Genomic DNA, 26,195 nt, shown 5'->3' on the forward strand with positions numbered 1-26,195 from the left:
GTAATTTACTTTATTCCTAAATAAGAAGCTAAATAATATCAAATTTTTCTGGAAGTCAGCCAGAGAACTGATATGAGAAGGAGGAGGGCACTACGCAGATGTCTCAACACCCAAATCCGAAGGACATGTTGTTCCCTACCCTAACACTGTTTTCTTTTCTAAAAATTTATTTGAAAGGCAGAGAGAGAAAGAGAAATATATCTTCTATCCAATGGTTCACTCCCCAAATGCCTACAACAGCTGAGGCAGGGCCAGGTGGAAGCCAGAAGTTGGGGATTCAGTCTGGGTCTCCCATGCAGGTAGCAGGGACCCAACTACTTGAGCCATCATCTGCTGTCTCCCAGGGTGTGCATCAGCAGGAAGCTAGAATGGGAAGAAGAGCCAAGACGTGAACCCAGGCCCTCCTAAGAGGCGTAGGTGCCCAGAGTGACATCTTAACCACTGTGCCAAACACCCAGCCTGAATCTCTAACATTTTTTACCTTATACACTGGGTACAGAACACTTTATTAGTGAAGGATAAATACCTGAACAACAGGCAAGAGAAAGGGAATGGCAAAAGTAAGTCCATATACTGGAAGTAGGACAACCAAATAGGTCTCCTTGCCAGTGATACAACCATCGCTCTTTCTAGTCTGAATCCACCGAATCTGGATCAGAGCTACAGGGTAGAAAGGAACTAGGATTTGTTTACTTTATGCATCCCCTACAAGAGTAATCTGAGGGCAGGAAACATGTCTTGCCCAGTTTTTATGTTATCTACTGGGAGAACACACAATAGGGCCTCCAAATCCCTGGAATGAATGGTTAAGCTTAGGGAAAGCTACTGAACTTTCAAGCATAATCTTGGGGCCGGTGCTGCGGCATAGCAGGTAAAGCCACCGCCTGCAGTGCTGGCATCCCATATGGGCGCCAGTTCGAATCGCGGCTGCTCCATTTCCTATCCAGCTCTCTGTTGTGGCCTGCGAAAGCAGCAGAGGATGGGCAAGCCCTTGGGCCCCTGCACCAATATGGGAGACCTGCAGGAGGCTCCTGGCTTCAGATTGGAGCAGCTTCAGCCACTGTGGCAGTTGGAGAGTGAACCAGCAGATGGAAGACCTCTCTCTCTCTCTCTCTGCCTCTTCTCTCTCTGTGTAACTCTTGACTTTCAAGTAAAATACATCTTAAAAAAAAAAAAAAAAAAAGATAATCAGTGCCCTTAAAAAAAAAATCAAGCATAATCTTAACATAGCAGTTAGGTAACCTATTGAACGACTGACTATACTCAAGACCCTAACTTTTTTTTTTTTTTTTTTACAGGCAGAGTGGACAGTGAGAGAGAGAGACACAGAGAGAAAGGTCTTCCTTTGCCATTGGTTCACCCTCCAATGGCCATCTCGGCTGGCGCGCTGTGGCTGGCGCACTGCGCTGATCCGAAGCCAGAAGCCAGGTGCTTCTCCTCGTCTCCCATGGGGTGCAGGGCCCAAGCACTAGGGCCATCCTCCACTGCACTCCCGGGCCACAGCAAAGAGCTGGCCTGGAAGAGGGGCAACCGGGACAGAATCCAGCGCCCCAACCGGGACTAGAACCCCGGGTGCTGGCGCCGTAGGTGGAGGATTAGCCTATTGAGCCGTGACGCCAGCCTCAAGACCCTAATTTTAACAAGGAGTTGATTTTAATTGGTGTAAGTCAGTTTGTGGTGAGTCTTTAAGGTTTGAAGTTATTCTTGTGCTCAACTGATTTATGCACAGCCTTCATTATTACATTGACAGCACCATTCCTCCATGCCAGCTTACAACTATCTACAATAACAAAGTCCAAAGCCTTAAAACGGTCTGTGTAAGCAGGGAACACCTGACTTCTCCATATAACATGGTCATACCCTACACAAAGAAAACCCAGACCTAGAAAAAATGATGAGTTATAGAAATGACCCCTTCCATTTTATTGCTGGGCTTGCTTTCACTAGCACGAAGAATTACAAAGAAAACCAACAAATAGATCAACAGATATCAATGCAAATGGTCCCTTTAAGCTTAACAAAATCCTTAATAAAATAGGAGACAGATAAATGCCTCCGGAATGAAGAAAACCTGGGCAACAATATTGAACCTCTGAACTTGGCCCTCTAAGAAAATTATTTACTTGGAACAAAACAGTAATTCTGGCAAATTAAGAGAACTATTTAGTCTCTAAAGATGGTATTTCAAGGGCCAGGAAATCCCAGTAGAGGGAGCCACTTCATAAGGCTAAAGCTCTAAGGAAATGTAATTTTTGTCCTACTACTATGTGAGAATGCAGTGCCGGCATCCCATTTGAGTGCCAGTTCAAGTCCCAGCTGGTCCATTTCCCATCCAGCTCTCTGCTATGGCCTGGGAAAGCAGAAGATGACCCAAGTCCTTGGGCCCCTGCACCCACATGGGAGAGGATCCTGGCTCCTGGCTCCTGGCTTCAGATCAGCACAGCTCTGGCCCTTGCGACCAACTGGGGAGTGAACCAACGGATGGAAGACCTCTCTCTCTCTCTCTTTCTCTGCCTCTCCTCTCTCTGTGTAACTCTGACTTTCAAATAAATAAATTTTTTTTTAAAAAAAGCATTTAGGATTATCTGGTCCAACTCCTTTTTTAGACAGGAAGACTAAGATCACAAGAATATTAGATAATTATAATTAACCCGAGTTTGGCAAGCATCAAAAGTTCACTGAACACTACTCCTCCATGGAACTCACTGGGCAGGCTGGGAGAGCATCCAGATTTGCACTCCAGTCAGTGGAACACTCTCAATACATGTGCCCTCTGGGGAAGCCACAAGCTCCCACCCTGCCACCGCATGCAGAGCTGGGAGCAGTGGATGGCCTGAATGACTCTTCTGCAGGTGGAGACTACAGCTGGGGGACAATCTCCCCACCTCCTCTGTCCCTCCCAGGAGCTCCAGCACATGCATACTTTGTCACTGTGAAATGACAGAAGCAGCACTGAGGAAAAGGTAAGCAAAAATAACTAACCATCCTTGGGCAGACTCATATTTCTGTTTATTCATTTACAGGGGCAAAGGAGGTAGATGAACAGGGATCTCAAAATCTTTCTTCTGCTCCCACTCCCCAACTGAAGGACTTGTGGCACCTTTCCCCTCCTCCCACTCTTCCTCCTTCCCCCTCCCTGCCCCACAGCCTCCTAGAGATCCTAGGATCCTGTCTCCCTGCAATGCAAATAGCAAAGTGGATAAGCAGCGCAGAGCCTCTTGTGAAACAGGTAAGGGGGAAGTCCCCTGAGGCTTCAGAGACACCCACTTTCCCTAGCCTCCTTCTACACCTCCCCCTCCTAGTGGCAAATTCCCTCCTAACTGGATAAAACTTGAGTCCCAAATGCGCCTAGCATGCAGACTGCTACCAACCTCTTTGCTTCCAATAAAGCAACCTGTCTTTGTTGAAGTCGGTCTCCGTCTCCTTCTCCTTTTTCTGTCTCTCCTTTCTGGGGGTATGAAAGACCAGAACCCGAGCTATTCCAGATCTAACACCAACCACTCTTTGGGTCTTTACAAATTTTCAGGAAACCCCCAAATTATTTTTTTAACATTTATTTTGTTATTTTAGAGTTACAGAGAGAGGTAGAGACAAAGAGAGAGAGGTCCTCCATCAGCTGGCTCACTCCCCAAATGGCCACAATGGCCGGAGCTGAACTGATCAGAAGCCAGGAGCTTCTTCTGGGTCTCCCACGTGGGTGTTAGGGGCCATCCCCTGCTGGCACCGTGGCATAGCGGGTAAAGCTGCCACCTGCAGTGCTGAGTCCTGGTGGCTCCGCTTCAGATTCAGTTCTCTGCTATGGCCTGAGAAAGCAGTAGAAGATGTCCTTGGGCCCCTGCATCCATGTGGGAGACCCAGAAGCTCTTGGCTCCTAGCTTTGGATCAGCGCAGCTCTGGCTGTTGTAGCCATCTGGTAAGTGAACCAGCAGATGGAAGGCCTGCCTCTCTGCCTCTGCCTCTCTGTAACACTGCCTTTCAAATAAATAATTAAATCTTTAAAAAAACAAAACAGGTTTTTAGAGAGTCACCCAAAAAGTACTCTTGCTATCTCCACCCCTACTACTGCCCAACAAAGTGGTGGCAGGGGCAGGTGGTGAATATCTCTGGTATCCTGTCTAAACCATCAGCTGGAATCAAAATGTGATTATGAGAAAGGAACTTGTGGGTCACCTATTCATTTCCCTTCATGATTCAGATGAACAAACCTGGACATCTGCCACCTGACAGAGGCTGCAGCACAGAGGGGGATCTCCTAACTTCCACTCCTTGTTAGTAAAATGGCACAGTCTACACCCTGACACCATCCTAGGCTCTAATCCCTGCCACTGCCACATGGCCCAACCACCAGTGTCAGTCCCACCCCCATCCTAATGGGATTCGCTGCTCCTACTTTCCCTGCCCGCCTCCACCTCCACCCCGACCCCAAGTTTTAAAAGGAACTGTTCCTGAACTCATGTTTCTCTCTCTTCCTGACCTCTGTCTCTGTCTCTCTTACACTCTCCTTCTCCCTCTTTTTCCTTCTAAGCCCCTTTCCTCCTGTCTGTTGGGTTTCCCCCAATAAACTCTTTCCCTTACTCCGGTGTTTGGTCTGTTTTGTGGCAGCCTTACACCCCTGATCCTTTCCCATCTTGTCTCACCATGCCCCAGTGCATCTCACCTGCTCCCCACCCCACCCCTACACTGAAGCTAACTTGGGCTCCTCAGGCTATGTTTTAGTTATCTTTGTTCTCCCCAGTGCCTAGCAGAGAGCAGGGAAGCAACCCAGGGTTAGGGACACACTGGTACCTGGAAACAGCAGTGCCAAAGGGCATCATCTAGAGAAAATATAAGCCAGGGTAGGGGATGTCCAGCCCACGGGCTCTAGGAGGCCTGCAAAATCATTAAGGCCAGACTCGAAACTCAGGCAGGACTTGAAATTCAATAAATCTACAGCAGGCTGATTTTTAAGTTCATAATTTCATATGGCTTGCAAATGATGTTACAAATACCCAAAAGGCCTTTGGCAGAAAAAAGGTTTCCCACCCCTGATAAGCTTCTCTGAGCTTAGGGTAAAAAGTCTTCGGGGCTGGGCAAGACCTAAATGTCTAGGATCAACTATTTCCTCCTTCCCAAACCAGTGTCTGCATCATCCAGTTTAGCCAGGGATAGATGTTTTGTGCCATACTCTCCCTCCCTCCAAGACCTGACCTGGAGAAATGGGATCTATAACTACAGGTAAATAAAAGCCGACACAGGAGACCCAGCATGAGAAACCCTCTCCCTTCCTTTATGTGCTCCTTTCGCCTGAGTCCTCACCTCAATAAACTGCATCCCCACTGAAATACAATCACAATAAGCAGAAACTCAGGTGTAAGCCCGATTCCTTCCTTACCCTACACGCGGACAATCTTGACTATCTAATCATTCAATCCCACCATTTCCCTACATATACACACACCACCTCTTGCCTCCATTACCGCACCAGCCTCCCAGCAAGTCTTGTTGCCCTCTGTGCTCTACCTCTCCAATCTAGGCCCCCAGCAAGTAGCCAGAGATCCTCTTCTAAAAATGCAGACAATCACAGCCCCTCACCTCAGGGGCAGGTGGTGAGTATCTCTGGTATCCTGTCTAAACTCCTGTCTAAAAACTATGTTTTGAGCATATAAACTCATGGGGCTGGCATTGTGGCATAGCAGGTAAAGCCTCCACCTGCAGAGCCAGCATACCATATGGGCGCCGGTTTGAGTCCCAGGTGCTTCACTTCCCTGCTAATGCACCTGGAAAAGCAGCAGAGAATGACCCAAATGCTTGAGCACCTGCAGCCACATGGGAGACAGGAAAGAAGCTCCTGGCTTCAGATCGGCCCAGCTCTGGCCCTTGCAGCCATTTGGCAACAGAACCAGCGGATGGAAGCTCTGCTTCTCCCTCTATGTAACTCTTTCAAATAAATAAATAAATACTAAAAAAAAAAAAAAACTTCAACCAGACCCTTTAGTGACCTGACCCTGGCTGGGCCTATACTGCCAGTCCCCTCTTGCCACACCCACCCACCTCATGCTTTAGGCTCCACCCAGGAATCTTGAGGAATTTATTTAACCCCTCTGGAGCTGTTTCTTCATGCACAGAATGTGAGTAATTGTAGCTATCTCTCAAAAGACCATAGCATGGAAACCTGGATTGAATTCAAGGCTCCAGGCTTTGGGCTGGCCCAACTCTGCCTATTCATGGTACTTGGAGAGGTGAATAAGGAGAGAGAACTCTCCGTGTTTTTCTTTCAAATAAAATTTTATTTTATTTTATTTTATTTTTTTTTACAAAGTAAAGGGGGGAAGAGATCTTCCACCTGCTGGTTCATTCCCCAAATAGTCAGGCAGAAGTCAGGAGCCCGGAGCCCGGAGTTTCTTCCTGGTCCCCCACGTGTGTGCAGGAGCCCAAGCACCTGAGCCATCCCCTGCCACATTCCCAGGCACTCTAGCATGGAGCTGGATTGGAAGCAGAGCAGCCGGGAATTAAACTGGAGCTTATACAGCATGCCTCATCACAGGCGGAGGTTTAACCTCTATGCCACAATGCTGGCCCCAAAAATTAAAATTTCAAAGAAAATATAGAAACTTTTTAAAAAGGTGAGGAGGAGGGGCCAGTGCTGTGGCATAGAGGGTGAAGCTGCCACCTGCAGTTCTGGCATCCCATATGGGCACTGGTTTGAGTCCCAGCTGCTCCACTTCCAATCCAGCTCTCTGCTATGGCCTGGGAATGCAGTAGAAGATGGCCCAATTTCTTGGGCCCCAGCACCCATGTGGGAGACCCGGAAGAAGCTCCTGGCTTTGGATCGGCTCAGCTCCAACTGTTGCAGCCAATGGAGACTGAACCAGTGGATGAAAGACATCTCTCTCTCTCTCTGCTTCTGCCTCTCTGTAGCTCTTTCAAATAAATAAATCTCTTTAAAAAAAAAAAAAAAAAAAAGGTGATGGGGAAGCTTCCCTTACCCTCAGGCTGTGCTCCCACAGTGCTTGATCTCATCACACTTCTCATACTGCCTGTTCCTTACCTGTCTTCCCACTAGGCTGCAGGCACCCAAATCCCCAGGACAACCAGGAGGCGTCCAATGAAACAGTATCTCAACAAGGAGCCAATGCAAATGCTGGCCAAGTAGCTGGTCTAAACACCGTTAAGGGGGTGCAAGTGTTGTGGTAAGTAGCTCCCTGCGATGCCTACATCCCAAAGGAGCACCTGGGATGGAGTCCCATCTCTGCTTCCCATCCGGCTTCCTGCTAATGCACACTCTGACAGGCAGCAGATGAGGGCTTAAGTACTTGGGTTCCTGTCATTCACATGGAAAACTTGCATGGTGTCTCCTGGCTTCGACCTGGCCCAGCCCTAGCTGTTGCAGGCAGGGGAGCTGTTGGGGGGCCAATCAGTTGACAGATGAGCTCTTTCAAATTAATAAAAATAAATTTTGACTTTAAGGCCCCCTCAACTACAAGATTCTATCTAATAAACAATTCAGCATACTCTGACCTCAGTGCTCACACGGGTTTATACTTAATATACAGGCAACGCTGAGCCATCAGATCTTTAGGGAAAGCACAACATAAGACACATGATCATGGGTGTGTTATCCTATTATCCATCTCTGGTCCACAGCACCTCCCCCTCCACGCCCCATCCCAACCTCCTGATGCTACCAAGACGAAATTCCAACCATCTTTCATAAACACCCCCACCTCCTCAAATACACAGATAGCAAAACAGTCAAACCAAAGGCAATTTTGAGAGGTTAATGTACCATCTAACTTCATCTTAACCACCTCCAAGCAGTGAGGAACCAAAAATACCCTCTCAGAGCCCAAAAGCTAATCCCTCCTGTGTGCCTTTATGGACACAGAGAGGAAGCACTTCATAAAGGTAATCCTTAATCATCCTCTGAATATTTGTGATCCAAGCTGCTGTCATAGCACTGCAGCCCCATATGCCCAAACCCTGGATGGTCAGAGAGACAAGGGCAAACAAGGCCTCTAGGAGGTATTGTCTTGGTTCTATCTCAAGGGTAGGAAGTCTCAAGTCTCTTCTGAAGATACAGAGGGGGCCAGCAGAGATCCTGAAAAAGCTTCAGCGGTAAGGAAGGGGAAGGGAGAGGAGTCTTCACCAGATACAACCAGGCCCAGGTTCCTGCTCTGGGCCTGCACATCACACTCTGCTACAGATGAGGACTAAGCATCACCTCCGCATTACCAGGGCACTCTGAGATTAGGAGCCAATTATATAAGGACAATTAATATATGATCCCACTTTTAATACTAGATCCCCTAAGTAGCCATATTTACAGACAGAAAGTAGAATGGAGATTGCCAGGGGCTGGGGTGAAGAGAGACTGGGAAGCTAGTGTTGAATGGGTTCAGACTTCCAGCTGGGGAAGATAAAAAGCTCTGGAAGAGAGTGGTGCTGACTGTACAGTGTCAGTGTACTTACAGCCACAAAGCCATCCACTTAGAAGTTGTTAAGTTTTATGTTATATATATATTTCACAATTATTTTTTTCTTTTAAAGCTTGCCAGCTTTATACTGTTTGCAGTTTAAATCCTTGCTTGGACACTTACCCATGTAACCTAAGTCTGTTTCTTCCTCTGTAAAACAGGGATAAACACAGCACCTAATTCATAGGTTACTCTAAGGAGGATTAAACGACACACTCCATGGAAAGCCCTTAGTCCAGTGACTGGCATTACCCGCTAAGCACTTAGCAAAGGTTGGCTATTATTACTATTACTACAAATACTTCCACAGCCATTTTCTCAGCTCCCACAGTTTAGAGATAAGGAAACTGAGGCTCAGAGAGTTCAGCATCAGTTCATGATGCCACTGCAATACCTCTGCTCACGCGGTGTCCTGAGCTCACCACTCCCAAATTCTGGGATTAAGGCAAATGCCCTAACCTTGTTATGTCTCCACTGCCTTATAATAGGAGACATAAACCAAGCTCTGTGACTCCCTCGCAGAACTGGATTAGAAATGAAATTAGATAATAGTTCTAGAAGAGTACTATAAACCATAAATAGTAAATAGTATTTTTTAAAGTGAAAATTTATGAAAATGAAAACTGGTGGTGCAACTGTGCATCAAAGCTAGCCTCCTTTTAATGTTAAACATGAAGCATAAAAGTGGCTGGGACTACAATGTCCTCAGGATTTCCAAATACTCAGGATTCCCATCTTAAAAGAATGGTTTAGTGCTCCTTAAAGAGGTGGCAAGGTATGAAAAAATAGAAGTATTACTGAATTTGGAGGGAGAAGACTGGGAATTTTAGTCCTTTAAAAAAAAAAAAAAACTATTTATTTGAAAGGCAGCATTGCAGAGACAAGAGAGACAGATCTTTCATTCATTGATTCACTCCCCAGGTGGCCACACTGGCCAAGGCTGGGCCAGGATAAAGCCAGGAACTTCATCAGGGTCTCCCACATGGGTGCAGGAGCCCAAGCACTTAGGCCATCCTCTACTGCTTTCCCAGGCCACTAGCAGGCAGCTGGATCAGAAGTAGAGCAGAGGGACACAAAACTGCACCCATGGGGCCAGCGCTGTGGCATAGCAGGTAAAGCCATTGCCTGTAGTGCCAGCATCCCATAAGGGCGCTGGTTCGACTCCCGGCTGCTCCACTCCCAATCCAGCTCTCTGCTATGGCCTGAGAATGCAGTGGAAGATGGTCCAGGTCCTTGGGCCCCTGCCCCCACGTAGGAGACCCGGAAGAAGCTCCTGGCTTCGGATCAGCGCAGCTCCAGCCGTTGCAGCCAATTAAGGAGTGAATCAGCTGATGGGAGACCTCTCTCCATGCCTCTCCTTCTCTGTGTAACTCTGACTTTCAAATAAATAAATAAATCTTAAAAAAAAAAAAAAAAAAAAAAAAACTGCACCCATACAGGATGCCAGTGTTGCAGGTGACGGCTTAACCAGGTACACCACAGCACCAGCCCAAGGAATTCTAGTTCTAAAGCAGTCTGAATTCAGACAACTTACTTCCTCTTTCACAGGTCAGGTCATAGGAGGAGAGACAGACATGAAAGGTAAACCAGATGGTTTGTAAGACCTCTTCCCCGTTCCCACAAACAACCCCCAACTCCAGAATTGCTGGGGATGAGGGTAGAGCACAGACCTGCCAGACTCCAAAGAACCATTGCATACAACAGGAAACTCAATACCTGGCCCAGAAACTCCTTTGCCTGATTTTTAAACACTCCCCACAACCAGGATAAAACACGCTGGAAAAGTGGAACACCTGCCAAAGGTAATTTTAGTTCACTTTAACTCGTGGGGGCCTTACATGAAAATAGGAGAAATAAAACCTTAGTTGAAGGGAGGGAGTTCAAGCAGATGCCTTAAACTGTTCCCGCCCAAATTAGGATCTACAAATCTAACTAGCACAGAGAATGTGCAGAGTCTAAAGGCAGGCTCGTGCCATGGTGGCCCGCCTTGCTGCTCAGAAAGACAAGGGTTCCTTAAGCCAAAGTCCAGCGAAGTTCGGCTGCGCTCCTGATCTGCAGTCCTTCGCATCCACCGCCTCCTAAAGCAGTAGTAGCAACAAATTCATCCTTAGTGCCTTTCCCGGGGTGGGATTTCATCCATAGCACAGCGCACGGGGGAACCGGGAACTGTCTCCAAGTCATGGTGTGACCCAGGGTAGGTCAAAATCCCCCACCCGGCGCTAGAAGATGACACACGATCACACCAGGAACTAATTAGCAGGTACCAGCACCCTCGCTCTGCACTTAACTGTGACTTGGAGCAAATTCTTTAATCTCATTGCATCCTTCATTTCTGTGCCTACAAATAAGAACAACTCCAGAGGGCCACTGTGAGCATTATATAAGGCTTAGAAGTTTCAGTCGAGCCTCATTAAACGTGACCTGTTGGTGTTAACCACTTCTCTCGCGTATCAGCTCCCTCCTTGAATGCATGAGTTTCTCCTTCCCCCTTTTCATGGAGAGGCAAACTGAGGCTCGGCCGCGAGGGAGCTGGGGAACATGGCCCCAGTTCGAGGGCCTGCTGTTCTGCTCCAAGCCCGAAGTGTGCAATGAACCCAGGGCCAGCAGGGGCGAGGCAGGAACAGTTCTGCGCGCCTCCGGGAGCCCGCAGACTCGAGCCGGAGAAAACCCCGGCCCGGGGCCTGCCCGCCGGAGGTCTCCCCGGCGCGGCCTCCACTCCCCACTCCTCCCCTCGCCCGGCGGGGCGGGACACCAGCACAAAGACTCCAACTTCGAAGCGGGCGCGGGCCCACCCCGCCAACTCTTGGCCCGCGGAGAGGAAGCCGGCAGGGAAAGCCAGGGCGGCCGGCAGCCGGCGCGGATCGGCCGGGGCTGGCGACCCAGGGCGGCGGGCGCGGGGAGGGGAGAGGGGCGGGGGAGGGGGCCTGGAGTTACTCTGGCTCTCGGGACTCCCCGAATGACCGAAAAAAAGAGTTTCTAAAAATAGGCAGCGGCCAGCCTGAAGAGGCGGGAGACCGAGAAGGCACGAGGAACACCTCCCCGCACCCCTGAGGAGACGCCCACGGCCCCCACTCACCCGCGCCGAAAGGTCTGGAGGAAGCCGCGCGGCGCGGAAGGAGGCGGTGCCGCCGCGCTCGGGGGCGGAAGGGAGGGGGAGAGGGAGGAGACGGCCGCGGCCGCGGCGAGAGGGGGTTGAGCACGCTCGCCGGGGTCGCCACGGGCGCCGCTCCCGCCCCCTCAGCCTCTCTCGGCTGGGCCGCCCAGTGCCGCGCAGCTCGCGCGCCCCGCCGCACTGACAGCGGCGCGAGCCTCACAGCTGCGAGTCCTTCCCTCGGCGGGCACCACTCAGGCGCGCGGGGGTGGGGGTACGCAGAGCGGCTTTCCCCAGCTCCGCCCGCGCGGCCGCTTCAGCGCCGGCCCGGGGCTCCCCCTTCCTCTCGCCTGGGCCTCCCGGGAAGGGCACGGGGACGCGAGCACGAGGAGTCCGCCGCCCCGCCTGGCCACAGCCCGGCCCCCCAGGCGCATGGGCTCTCCCCACCCCCTCAGCCTGGCTTTGGAAAGGTCCAGAGACTCGGCGGGGAGAAGAGGAAGGCGGTGCCGGGGCGGGGCCTGGCAGGGAGGAGGGACGGAGGTGCGCGCCCGGCCCGCCAGGGAGGGAGAGCCCCGGACTCCAGGACGGAGCCGCAGGCGGGGCGGGTCTGAGAGACGGGGCCATGCCCGGCGAGCTCAGAAATGGAAGAAGGTGGAGTCCTCAGAGAGCGGGCAGCCCGGGCAGGGCGCGAAAGAGGAGCGGCTGTGGGCGGAGCTAGGGGGGAGCCGGTGCCCGGAGGCGGAGTCACGCGTGGAGGGGCGGGGCCTGCGCAAGTGGCGGGGTGGAGGCGGGGCTGAAGCGAACCCCACAGCGGGGAAGCTTGGAGGAGGCCGGGAGCAGCGGGCGCCGGGGCGGCCCCTCGGGAGGAGCGGAAGGTGGCGGCGTGCCCGAGGGGAGGGCCGAGCGGGGGGCGCTCGGGGTGGGCGGGGTGGGAGGGGGCTTCAGTTCCTCCTGCGAGAAACGCGGCGCCTGGATTGTTCCTCACTGCCCAGGCTGGGGCTGGACGGAGGGGCTGCGGTGAGGAGGGCCTGGGCAAGAGGTGTCACTTCTACCCGAAAAGCAGGTTAAATTCCAGGATCGTCAGAAGCGCAGATGTTTAATACCTGATGTTGACCTGGGTGGAGGCCCTGCCTCCTGTACACGGTCCTATAGGGATCTCTCACTGAGTCAGTGTCCCAGGGGAGCGCCAGAAGGGTCTTCCAGGAGTGTCCCTTTCGACCTCGGCTGCAGATGTCTCTGAAGGCTGGGAACTGATCAGACAGGTTGTCCATGCCCGCGCTGATCTGTGATGTCGTGATAGTGTTTCTCATATCGCTTCTCCCGGAATCCGCCTAGGAACCTGGATTCCTGAGGACGCCGCAGAGTTTGCATCGCGTCCTCGTTTGGCCGGACCAGCAGTTGTAACTGCCCTTCCGTGGTTTGATGCCCTCCATGCCCCCGTTTCAAAGGGAGAGAAATCGGACAGAGGTGACACCGACAGCGAGACCTGTCACCTCCTGGGGGAAGGACTTCCTGAACATCCGTGTAAAGCTGTTGTCTAGGCTGGCTTCTTGTTCCGTCATTTATTTCTCTATGTGTTTTTGTCTGGCTCTGCTACTAAAACGTAACATCCGTGGGACCAGGAATTTTTGCCAGTACATCACTATGTTCCCAGATCTAGTGCACGCACCTAGAGCTCAATAAATGCTTGAGTGAAGGAATCAGCCGACCAATGAATTAATCTAGCCCCTGCCAGCCTCCAGTGTTCCCTTTCTGGCCATTCTTTGGCTCCTCCCCTCCATCACCCTGGCCACTCCCACACACCCGGCTTGGCCTCTGTGTTGGTTTGCATACCACAATGTCTCAGAACCGGAGGCTGTAGCATTTTCTTTATTTGAATTGCTCCGCCCCTTTGTCTCCAGTTCTACAATCAGCTCAGGGACCACCACCTCTGAGAAGTCTTCCGCCTCACCACCAGGCAAGTTGAGGCGCTCACCTTGCTCTGTTCATGACATTCGTTGGGAAACTTGCTTGTGCAGAAGATGTCCTGTTCCCTGCTGGCACTAAGGATTAGGTTTACGTCCTACAAAGCCCTGTGTGCCCTGCCATCTCGACCCTCTGAGCTCCTCCTCCACTGTCCTCACCCCCGTCACTCTGTCACTCTGCTGCAGACACACCGGCCCCTTTGCTGCAACCTCAGGGCCCTTGCTCGTGCTGTTGTGGCTGCCTCAGAAGCTCTGGCTCTCCTTCCGTGGACTGGTATGGCTCACTTCTGACCTTCAGGTTCCCACCCAAATGTCATTTTCTCAGAGAGGCCCTTTTATGCATGAATTTCAAAAGGTACTGTAAATTAGCCAAGTGAGTCAGGTGTAAGGTAACAGAGAGTAGGAATTCATGCCAGACTAGGCGTTCCCACCCCTCCAGGGGATGCAGCTGATTTATGTGGGAGCAGGCCCCCAGTGTTGCCTATTGCCAGATCTAACATGGGGAAGAAAAAAGCTCTCACTCCTATTCTGGGTTTTAACTGCTGGCAACTCACTCGGATTTTTTAAAGGAAAATGCAGACCTAAAGACACACCTCTGAGGACTGTGGGTGGCCTGCAGGCTGCCATCCTTGCCTTCCAATGCGTTTGGGTCCAGACCCCATTGCACTGCTTGCCAGCTGTGTGCTCTTGGGCAAATTACCTTCTCCCTGGGCAAGCACCAGGTTCTTAAAATGGGGATAATGAATTCCCTACATCCTGGGCTTGCTGCAAGCCTTCTTAAAAAGAAGATAAATGTATGGGAAGCACTTAGCACAGAGCCTAAGAGCAAACATTCAAAACGGTTTGATTGTCAGTGTGGAAGTCATGATTCTTCCTGCTGGAACAGACACCTCCCCCAGAGGGTTTTCAAACCGCTGGAGTCCTCTTAAGGGCTTCCTCCAATATTTTAAAACAACCCTGTGCAAACCTAATAAATTACATCTGCAGGTCAGTTCTTGCAGGCTCCGGTCTGCCGAGTGCCAATCTCCGACCTGTAGGTTACAGGCAGCCACTTAGTTTGCCTGGAGCTGTAAAACGTACCACATCAAAAACTTAGTGGCTGAAAACAACAATTCACTACTTCTTACAGTTTTATGGATTGACCAGGTTCCTCTGTCTGTGTCCTGTTGCCTGGGAAAAGCTTCCTCCCGCCTCCACCTCTACTTGTTCTGATTCTTTCCAAGACCGAGTGCTCCACAAAGCCTGCCGCACACACTGTCACTGGGCAAGTCCCAGTGAATCTGTCTACACTGCAAGCTTTATTGCTCTGTCTTTGTAACCATTCGTGCACACGTCCAGCTCGCCTGGGCCCGAGGTCTGTCTTGTCCATCTTTGTATCCCGCCAGCAGAGTCACACAGGAAGTCTTGTTTGTGCCATCAGGTTGGGTTGCACTGAACTGGCTCCTGGAGATATCTGGTCCCACTCTTCCATGTTATGGCTAGAGAAGTGAGGCATCTCGCACATCAGGTGTGCTGAAACTGCCCATCAAGAGCTGCAGCAGAACTGGGCTAGTGCCCTCCCAGCTTGCAGCTTGACCTCTAGGCTTAATCCTTGTTGATGTGGATGTCTGGAACTTGAATAGAAGTTCCAGATTTTTCACTTCAGACATACCCACTAGCAAGTCTTAGCCAGGAGCCTGGCTGTCCTAAGAGCTTAGTAAAGGATGACACTGGAGCCAGAATTCAAACAAGCCTCAGTTCAGATTCCAATCCTGCTACTTACCAGGCAAGCCCTCCCTCTCTCTAGGCCCCAATTTCCACTTCTGTAAAATGGGCTTAACCAAGAAGGTTGCTGTGAATCCTGGAAATAATGTGTGTGGTGGCCCCTGACCCATGAAAGTGCTCTTAGGGCGAAGAAGAGGATGAAGAACAAGAACTCCGACTGCTAGAAGGAGAGACGATCCTTCCTGAACCTCTTAGAGAACATAAATTCACGTCTTCTCTTTCCTGAACAGATTCCCCTGGAAGACAGACAGGAAGGGAGGGAGGGAGAAATGAGGGAACAAAGGAAAGGGGGAAGGGCTGGCGGGTTACACCGACCATCTCTACCTCTCTGAGCACCTGTGAACTCAGGTCGCACACCGAGCTTTAAGTCGTCCTCAGAGGAAGGGGAAACTGTCTGTGGCAGAATCGGGGAACCTCGGCCGGCGCCGCGGCTCACTAGGCTAATCCTCCGCCTGTGGCGCCGGCACACCGGGTTCTAGTCTCGGTCGGGGTGCCGGATTCTGTCCCAGTTGCCCCTCTTCCAGGCCAGCTCTCTGCTGTGGCCCGGGAGTGCAGTGGAGGATGGCCCAAGTGCTTGGGCCCTGCACCCCATGGGAGACCAGGATAAGTACCTGGCTCCTGGCTTCTGATCAGCGCAGTGTGCTGGCCGCGGCAGCCATTGGAGGGTGAACCAACGGCAAAAAGGAAGACCTTTCTCTCTCTCTCTCTCTCTCTCTCACTGTCCACTCTGCCTGGAAAAAAAAAAAAATCGGGGAACCTCTAGGAGAGCAGGTTGCAGGCTTGGAGCCTGTAGCCCTAGCCCCGTGACTGGTGGCTTGAGGACTCTCACAGTCAAGGTAAAGCTGTGTGTCTCTCACTCCTCGCTGGCTCAGCCCTCACAGCCCCTGCTATACTCTATCTTGCCACTGGGTCTCCACACTCATTTTTCATAAAACAAAAGGCTGACTGCTTTCAAGTATGGTCTTCTTTACGTAGGGAGCAAATCTTCCACGCTTCCCTCCCCGTGCCTCCCTCACCAGTGCCTCAAGAGGGAACACCTCCCCTCCCCCAATTCCCAGCGACCTTCCTCCACCCCCAATTGCATCCTGGAGCTTCACCACCAAGATCAGATGCAGCAACATTAATTGAAATTGACATTAAGGGCTCACTTGCTTAAGCAGAAGCACATCAAGAAAAACATAAACGAGGAAGGCATTACATCTTTGGCATTTGTTCTAATGAGAAAAACCATCTCTGGGGCATCTTATGCAGAAAGCATTGAGTGCCCAGGAAATGAGAGATGCAGGAGCCCTTCTGCCCCCTCCCATCCCCCCACTGCCAGGATCTGGGAGAACCACACACTCTTCCTGGGACTTTTCAACCAATTCTGCTCCAGCCCTGCTCTCCTAGATGTACCTCTGCAGGTATCACCCGCCCCACCCTCCCTGTTCTCCATAAATGAATCTTCCAAATCCACGTCTCCATATATATATATATATATATATATTTGGACAGGCAGAGTTAGAGAGAGAGAAAGAGACAGAGAGAAAGGTCTTCCTTTTTTTCTGTTGGTTCACCCCGAAGTGGCCGCTATGGCCAGCGTGTTGCGCCGAGCTGAAGCCAGGAGCCAGGTGCTTCCTCCTGGTCTCCCATGCGGGTGCAGGGCCCAAGGACCTGGGCCATCCTCCACTGCCCTCCCGGGCCACAGCAGAGAGCTGGACTGGAAGAGGAGCAACCAGGACAGAATCCGGCGCCCCAACAGGGACTAGAACCCAGGGTGCCGATGCTGCAGGCAGAGGATTAGCCTAGTGAGCCGTGGCGCCGGCTTCTCCGTAGTATTTTAAGAGTGTCTGACAGATGTTGGTGTCATGCAGTCTCAGGTGTTCTTGTTTGTAGGAATTCTTGACCAGGTGCCTGAGAATGTCTCAGCTTTGGAGCCAATCGGGAGACCTTGGGGCTACAAGAATCCCAGCTAGAATAGAGGCAGCTACCCAATTAGCCAGGTGTCTGCATGAAGAACACAAAGGCACTTTTTTTTTTTTTAAGATTAATGGGGGGCAGCGCTATGGCACAGCAGATAAAGCCGCCACCAGCAGTGCCAGCATCCCATATGGCCGCTGGTTCAAGTCCCGGCTGCTCTACTTCCAATCCAGCTCTCTGTTATGGCCTGGAAAAGCAGCAAAAGATGTCCCAAGTGCTTGGGCCCCTGTACCTGCATGGGAGACCTGGAAGAAGCTCCTGGCTCCTGGCTTTGGATCAGCACAACTGCAGCCGTTGCAGCCATTTGGGGAGTGAACCAGCAGGTGGAAGACCTCTCTCTCTCTCCCTCTCTCTCTCTTTCTCTCTCCCTCTGCTTCTCTGTAACTATGACTTTTGAATAAATAAATAAACCTCACCACACATGACGCACGTGGAGGCTCGATAAATGCTCACATGCTGGAGCTGGTCCTCTTGGAACACTCATTCTTGGGAGCCCTGAACAACTGTGGAAGAAGTCTGACGACCCTGCTGGAGAGACCTTTGAAGAGGCCCTAAAAGCAGGCCCTGTGAGCTGGTGCAAGCTCAGGGTGATCAGATTCAAAATCAGCACAAAAACCAGCCACCTGAGCCCAGCCCAGACTCAACTATCATAAGCAAATAAAATGGCTATAGTTTTCAACTCCTGACTTTCGAATGCTTTATTCCTTGGCAATAAACCAGCAGTAGAAAGGAAGTAACGCCCCATTAAGCATCTACTATGGGCCAGGCATACGGCAGACTCTGCATATCATATGACAGTGTAGGGCTCACACCCTCCAGTCAGGCAGACCTGGGGTCCCGTCCTCTGCCACTTGTGAACTCTGCATCCCCCGGGCTAGTCCCTGACCTCTCCTGGCCTCAGCTTACTCATCTGTAACAAAAATCATAACGTTACCAGTCCCTCAAGGCTTTGGTGGAGATTAAATAGGAAAATGTACAAAGAATCTTCAAAAGACATGGAAAATGTACACTATGAGAAAAAAAAAAAAATGCCGGGGCCGGCGCTGTGGCGCAGCGGGTTAATGCCCTGGCCTGAAGCGCCAGCATCCCATATGGGTGCTGGTTCTAGTCCTGGCTGCCCTTCTTACAATCCAGCTCTCTGTTATGGCCTGGGAAAGCAGCAGAAGATGGTCCAGGTCCTTGGGCCCCTGCACCCACGTGGGAGACCTGGAAGAAGCTCCTAGCTCCTGGCTTCGGATCGGCACAGCTCCGGCCATTGCGGCCATCTGGGGAGTGAACCAGCAGACAGAAGACCTCTCTCTGCCTCTCTCTGTGTAACTCTGACTATTAAATAAATAAATAAATCTTTAACAACAACCAAAAAAACGCCTTCAAAGTATTTTGCACCAAAATAAACTTATCTTGGAATTCCGTTTGTCCACAAGTTTTCTGAAGTCCCTTTATTAATGTGTGGATACTATAAATTGGCTACCCCAAAGTATTTACATCCCCCTTGACTTGAAGGCTGCTAGCAGGTAGAGGCGGCCACAGGACAGAGCTCTGGCCAGTGATATGCCAGTGGAAGTTGCTTGGTGTTATCAGAAAAGTTTCTGTTTTCATTTGAAGAGACAGACTCAACAGCTATTCTTTAACCTTTTGCAAGCCCTCATCTCCCTCCCTCCTTCCTCCAGCTCCCACCCTTGTGTCCTGCCTGCAACACAGATGTGAGATAGAGAGGCGCAGCAGTCATCTCTTTTTAAAAACACTTTATTAGTTACTTAAAAGAAAGAGAAACAGGGAGAGAGGAAGAGACAGAAAGAGATCTTTCATCTGCTGCTTTATTCCCTGAATGGCTGCACCAGGAGCGGGCTAGGCCTGAGCCAGGCTGAAGCCAGGAGCAAGGACCCCTATCCCAGTCTCCTCTAAAGGTGGCAGGGGCCCAGATACCTGGACCATCTTCCTCTCTTTCCCAGGCACGTCAGCAGGGAGCTGGATCAGAAGAGGAGCAGCCAGGACTCTGGGAACAAGCACCCCAACACAGGATGCTGGCTTTGCAGGCAGCGGCTTAACCTGCGGGCCCCACAGCAGTCATCTTGAATCCTTGAGAACAACGGCTGACTTGAAAAGGATGGAAAAGCAGAAATAAAAAGCCTGGAAAAAAAAAGATAAGGAAGAAAGAGGCTGGATTCTTCCAACTTCATGTTATGTGTCATAAACAAAGCCTCATGTGTCTGTGCTGCTGTTACTTTTGATTTTTCCTTCCTGCTACCAAGCACATTCCTGACTTACACAGCATAATAACGGCTCGTTGTGGTGCTCAGTAAATCCTAGCTCTCGTGCTTTTGCCTATGTTACCTTTCATCATCATAAGCATCTATGCTGCGGGCATTATTACCCTCAGTTTAGGAGTTCGGGAAGTCAGCCTGCGTCCCGGGGCGGCTGTAAAGTTTCAATGAGATGAGTAGCCGTGACAACAGCAATCATTTATTCATGGAGCACAGCTCTGAGTGCATTCCATACATTAACCTGCTTAAGCCTCACACAACCCTAGGAGGAAAACACCATTATTATTTCCACTTAGACAAGGAAAGAGATTCAGAGAGGTTAAGCGACTCACCCAAGGCTCACACAATAGTAATTTTGCAGAGCTGCTATCTGACTGCCCCTTTAAGATCTGATTTCTCAGGAAAGTTACTAAATCATAACCCTACAGGGGCCTGATGGATTCCAAGCCCCTTCGATCAGAACCGGCCTTGCGAGCACTCCTGCCCACCAGCTCCCTCCTAGCTGACCCATAGAGCCGTTCCCCTGGCCCTGATGGAAGAGTCTGATTAGGGGATGACTCCTGACTCCTGGCAGCCTTGTAATAATCCTTCACGCCACAGAGAGACCACAGCTTCAGTGACTGACCCTCTGATGCATGCGAGCAGATGATCTCAGTTTGTTTTTCAGTAACAGATCTAGGATTCAAACTCGGCAGTCTTAGGACACAGCTTGATATCATACGTGTGTGTGTGTGTATGTGTGTGTATATGAAAGAGAGAGAGATCCACTTCCCGTATCAGAGTGCTGGTTTCAGTCCCATCTGCTCTGCTTCCGATTCAGATTCCTGCTAATGTGCCTGGGAAGGCAGCAAATGATAGATCCAGTACTTCTCTGAATGGAGAAGTTCCTGGTTCCTGACTTCGGCCTGGCCCAGCCCCAGATGTTGTAGGCATTTGGGAAATGACTCAGCAGATGGAAGATATCTCTCTCTCCCTCTCTCCCTCTCTCTCTCTCTCTCTCTCTCTGCTGGCGCTGTGGTGCAGCGGGTTAACACCCTGGCCTGAAGCGCTGGCATCCCATATGGGCACCGGTTTGCGCCGGTTCGAGACCCAGCTGCTCAACTTCCCATCCAGCTCTCTGTTTATGGCCTAGGAAAGCAGTGGAAGATGGCCCAAGTCCTTGGGCCCCTGCACCTGCATGGGAGACCCGGAAGAAGCTCCTGGCTCCTGGCTTCGGATCGGCGCAACTCCGGCCGTTGTAGTCAACTGGGGAGTGAACCATCGGATGGAAGACCTCTCTCTTTCTCTGCTTCTCTTCTCTCTGTGTAACTCTTTCAAATAAATAAATTAATTAAAAAGATCTCTCTTTGTCTCTCCCTCTCTGTCACTCTGCCTTTCAAATAAATAAATTTTTATTAAAAATTAAAAATAAAGAATAATCTGCAGTTCAGAGGTTAAGTGACTTATTTAAAGGTACACAGCACAGGGAGAGGTGGTACCAGGACTTGAACCCAAATTTGGCTGGCACAATGCCCACATAATTAGCAGAATCCGTATAGGTGAAGTGGCATATGAGCCTGCACTTTTTTTTTTTTTTTTAAGATTTATTTATTTAAAAACAGAGTGACAGAGAGAGAGAGAGAGAGAGAGAGAGATCTTCCATCTGCTGGTTCACTCCCCAGACGGCCACAACAGCCAGGGCAGAGCCAGGCTGAAGCCAGGAGCCAAGAACTGCAGGCCGGGTCTCCGACACAGGTGATAGAGGTGGGCCCTCGTCTTCTATCTTCCCAGGTGCATTAGCAGAAAGCTGTATTGGAAGCAGAGTAGCCAGGACTCAGAACACATGGTCCCACGCGGGACATCACAAGCAGTGGCTTAACCAGCTGAAGGCGGCGCCTGGGCCTGCAGTGGTGAAGTCACACGATGCCTGTGCTGCGTGTGCGGAGCGGTCGTGCAGGGAGAAGAGCCAAGGCCTGTGCTCACAGCTTCCACCCCAGGCTGATGAAAAGCCTGAGGCTGGCTGGGGTGGACATTTGGCCTAGCAGTTAAGATGCTAGACTGGAACAGCCATGACCTATACGGGAGTCCCTAAATTCAAGTCCTGGTCCCACTCCTGGTTCCAGCCTCCTACTAACATGCAGGCTGGGAAGAAGCAGGTGATGGTTCAGGTAATTGGATTCCTGCTACTTATATGGGAGAGCCAGACTGAGTTTTGGGTTCTGGGCTTCATCTTGGCCCAGCCTTGGCTGTGTGGGCATTTGGGGAGTGAAACAGTAGATGGAAGCACTTTGTCCCTCTGCCTCGCAAAAAAAAAAAAAAAAAAAAAAAAAAAATTATTTGAAAAGCAGAGTTACAGAGAGAGAAGAGACAGAGAGAGAGTAAGAGAGAGAGGGGAGGAGATCTTCCATCCACTGGTTCACTCCCCAAATGGCTGCAATGGGCAGGGCTGGGCCAAGTTAAAGTCAAGAGCCAGGAACTCCACCTAGATCTCCCACATGGGTGCAGGGACTCAAGCACTTGAGCCATCTTCCACTGCTTTCCCAGACACATTAGCAAGGAACTGGACCAGAAGTGGAGCAGTCGAGACTTGAACTGGCGCTCACATGGGGTGTCAGCATCACGGCTGGCAGCTTAACCCACGGTGCCAGAATGCCAGCCCTGAGATCAGAATTTTTTAAAAAATCAAAAGAATCCAGGGCTCAGAAAGGGAAAGTGACTTGCCCGAGATCACCTACTAGAAAGAGGCAGTACTCAGCTCATGGCTGGGGGACACACGAGGTCAGAGGAGTGCTGTTCCTCCATGATGGTAATGAGCCTTGGAGACAGACTAGCAGTGGCAAAGGACAGCATAGCTATCATTTATACTAATTATGAGGGCAGTAAATTGAAGGGACACATGCAGTCCTCTGGCCATCGGGCAGCACTCTGACGCCTCCCCGTTTTCTGCAGGGCCAGCTGGGCTTGCATGGGGCACAAACAGCAGCCCCTCATCCCCTGGCTCTTCACCAACTGTATCAGAGAAAACAGCTGCCCTCCAGCCCAGCTCAGGGTGAAGCTGTAACAAATTAATTGAATTAAATGGCCTGGATATTGGGAGAAAAGGGGGCATTGGGAGGGAAATCCCACAGCGCAAGGATCTATTCAACAAATATTTATTATCCTGCACCTGTTATGCACCTGACAGAGGGCTCTGTGCTATGAGTAAGGTAAAGGTGCTTGTCTTCACGGAGATTATGGTTGGGGGAGGGCTGAAATCCACCTTCTACAACTCCTCGATACAAAAAAATTACAGCTATTTTATTTTTTATAAATGACTTATTTGTTCTTCTGTGCTTCTCCTATTTTCTTGTACTGAAGCAGAAAAATATAAACCTGAGTATTAACTCAGTCTCATATATAACCCAGTCTCATCGGGTGTAAAATAGTAAACATTTTACCTTTGAGAGAAAGGGTCATCTTTCTGTGTCTTCTAGCCCTTCCTCTACTCAAGTTGGGCCTGGGGTTGGCCAGTGTACATGCACCATCCTCTGGGGCTGGTGCCTGAGAGGCCAGGGATGGGCACATGGACCCGTGCATGGTCTACTCTCCCTCCCTAATCGCAGGATATCATTTAGAGAAATGGAAATCCACGTGTAGCCCACTGCCAGGCCCCCTGTTGCACCCCGTCCCCACTCAGGGCTGTCCCTGAGGATGGCTACTACAGCTATGACCCTGTGAGGGCATTTTCCTGGCCACAGGAGCGTGCCTGACCAAATACTGGGAAAGACAACACACTGGAGATATAACACCCACAGAAATTCCATCAGCCAGCGACAGGGAGTTGATGGACCCCAGTGTCCTGTCCAATTGTATGGGACAACTGAACCCTCAGGAGTATTCTTAACTGCCTCCCAGAGCTCCCCAGCGGGACTCGGCTCCAGTGGCCCACAGCATGAATTACTTTGGTACACATGACTTATTGGCCTTCTTCCCTCCCTCCCCACACTGTTAACGGCATTTTCTGGGATCCTCCCCCAAGTCAACTACTTGGTCTCAAATTCTTGTCCCAAGGTAGACATCCGAGGAAACCCCAAGACACCATTTAATATTTCTGAAATGTATTGCGTATTCTATTGGGATATGGTAGATAATAAACACATATGGTAGAAGCCCCTTCATTTCATGTGATCAAGATGATGTCCGGCTCGGGCTGCGCCGTCCTGCTAATGCCGATCCTAGGAGGCAGCAGTGATGGCTCAGGTAACTAGACTCATTCCAAAAAGGCCTACAGCTCCTCTAGATGGGTGGGGCCAGTTAAATGCCGCCACCATAACTGGCCTTAGGCCTAAAGCCAGGCAGCAACCACTCACCTCTTTGGGAGCAGTCTTGCTGAGAAACAGGTTGTCTCCTTCCCTGTACCCCGGGAGGGCTGGACACTGGCCAGCTCCATTGCAAGTGTAATTCTGTGTAAAGCTGGGACACTCCAACTTGGATGTGAGGGTTGGGACTCACACACAAGCCCTGAATTCCGGAGCTGGCTCTGCCACACCACTGTTCAACCATCTTCTGTCATCTCTGTGTTTCTTTTTAAAACATTTATTTATCTGTTTTCATTTTATTTGAAATGGAGAGAGAGAGAGCACGAGAGAGAGAGAGAGAGAGGGAGAGAAAGAGAGAGGGAGAGAGAGAGATCACCCATTCACTAGCTCATGCCCTGAGAATTCAATCTGGGTCTATGTGGGTGGCAGGAACCCAAGTACTTGAGCCATCACCTGCTGCCTCCCAGGGTGCGCATTAACAGGAAGCTGTAACCAGGAGTGGAGCCAGGACTTGAACCCAGGCACTCCGAAATGGGATGCAGGCATCCCAAGTGGTGGCTTAACTTCTGAGCCAAACACCAGTGCCTAGAAGTTTTTAACACCAAAGCTAAGGGAGAGATGTTCTCTATTCTCCCAAAGTTACTAAAGCCAGGAGGCCACGATGCTGGAGTTATGAGAGTCCATGTTCCCTCCCTGTGGACAAAGTCCATCAGGAATAGATAAAAGCGGTTCCCACTGCAAAGAACAGCAGAGAAAAGAGAGCAAAGAGCCTGCTGGCATTTGTATATCTGAACCCAGCCATCTCTGGAATCCACTCCACCTTGCATTGGCTATGTGAGCCAATAAATCCCCTTTCTCACTCAAACTAGTTGCAGTGGGGTTCTATCACTTCCCACACAGAATCCTTGATGAACGCAGGTATCTCCACAACAGAGAGACAGGGAGCCTTCAGCTGGCCTCTCAGGCAACAGATGGTCACAGGCAGGGGCTGGGACAGGAGAAGGGGGGGCTTCAGGGAAACGGCTGTCAAAGACTTGTCTTTACACATGTAAGGAGCCCCTTCCAGAGATGCTAGGAATATCCATATTCCCTGCCTAGGTCTTCTTCATACACACACACACACACACATACACACACACGGAATCAAGGGGGAAAATGCCTTCACAAAAAGGAGTTACCGTAGTCCAGCCTTCGGAGTCTGGTACTGCATTGTTTAACCTCTTTGTAAAGCCCATTCCCTAAGTAGGCATATGTTATCCACAGCTATGTAAGGCAGCAAGGAAAATAGATGTTTTAGCTATTGTTCTCTCATTCTCTCTCTCCTTTCTGAATCATTTCTAAATTAATTTATTACCTTTTATAACCTTATATAACCATAAAAGCTAGAACAGAACCATTCTTCATGAGGAACTGCACCATCCACCATCTCCTTTCACAACACCAGGTCTTACAGACATGAAAAAAGCTTGAACATAAAGCACTGGAGTTATTTTCAAGTTCCCCAAGAGCAGGCCCCAGCCTCGCAAGCAGAGGAGGGAGCTTAGAGGCATAACCTCCAAGGCAATGTTTTATTTCTTCTTTATTGTTGGGAAGGAATGTTGGCTAATTGATAAAAATGAGTGTAAATTTCTTGAAAGCCCTGTCCATGGAGGTGGGGACGGAACCACTGCGTGACTATTCATCATCTTAGGGTTCACAGTGCTTTGAGGTTGAAATAATATGGGAGAGACTTCACAAAGAGAGCTTGAGGACCAGAGTGAGTAGAAAATGCTAAGAAGAGAAACCATCGGCTTTTGACAGATGATAAATGAGATTGATGTCTGGAACATTCCCGCCAACCCCTCCACCTCTGTGAATGAAATATTCTTCCTCACTCCTTGACCTATTGGACTCAGCCATGAAACCTGCTTTGGCCAATAGAAAACACCACACATCTAGTAAATGGAACTGCAATATGCTTGCACCACTGGGCATGCCCTCTTGCAGTTCTGTCATCTCTAAGAGCTAAATACATTCTGGTTAGCAAGCTGGTTCCAGGAGGAGGATGGCAGATGCATGGACAGAGCCATCCCAGTCAACTGAAGAATGAAGCAGAGACACCCTGGTTTGCCCAGGAAATACAAAGCCCCAGACTAAATGCTTGCTGTCACATGCCAGAGCTGGATTGTTCTGTAACATTACTATAGCAAAAGCTCACCGACACAGCCATTAGTGTGACTTCCTTCGAATGTGCAAATTGGAGAAGCCTGGCAATATCTAGTTAATTTTAGAGGCTAGTGTTGTGGTACTGTGGGTTAAGCACCACCTGTGACACTAGTATCCAGTATGAGCACTGGTTCAAGTCCCAGCTGCTCCACTTCCAATCCAGCTCCCTGTTAATACAGCTGGGAAAGCAGTGGAAGATGGTATAAGTGCTAGGGCCC

At 50.3% G+C, this 26,195-nt stretch overlaps 1 protein-coding gene and 1 non-coding gene across 16 annotated transcripts in view; one reads left to right on the top strand and one right to left on the bottom strand.

Moving 5' to 3' along the window:
- The window catches only part of RALY (RALY heterogeneous nuclear ribonucleoprotein), a 230,131-nt gene that overhangs the window by 76,479 nt on the left and 127,457 nt on the right, over positions 1 to 26,195 (bottom strand). For 5 of the 15 annotated variants that reach the window (XM_070051946.1, XM_070051941.1, XM_070051939.1 and 2 more), the window contains exon 1: positions 11,530 to 11,744. The exons of 1 other annotated variant lie outside the window; for it this stretch is intronic. The gene's annotated coding sequence lies outside the window, so the exon portion shown is untranslated. Of the gene's footprint in view, positions 1 to 11,529; positions 11,972 to 26,195 lie in introns of those variants that run through there. 9 more of the 15 variants (XM_008256093.4, XM_051846177.2, XM_008256092.4 and 6 more) reach the window with 5 other exon arrangements.
- Positions 12,018 to 13,244, top strand: LOC103348201 (uncharacterized). The gene is made up of 2 exons (XR_011379943.1): positions 12,018 to 12,195; positions 12,880 to 13,244. It is a non-coding gene; the product is annotated as an uncharacterized protein (transcript).

Source organism: Oryctolagus cuniculus, chromosome 11 (genome assembly GCF_964237555.1).
Source record: "Oryctolagus cuniculus chromosome 11, mOryCun1.1, whole genome shotgun sequence".
Lineage (NCBI taxonomy): Eukaryota > Metazoa > Chordata > Mammalia > Lagomorpha > Leporidae > Oryctolagus > Oryctolagus cuniculus.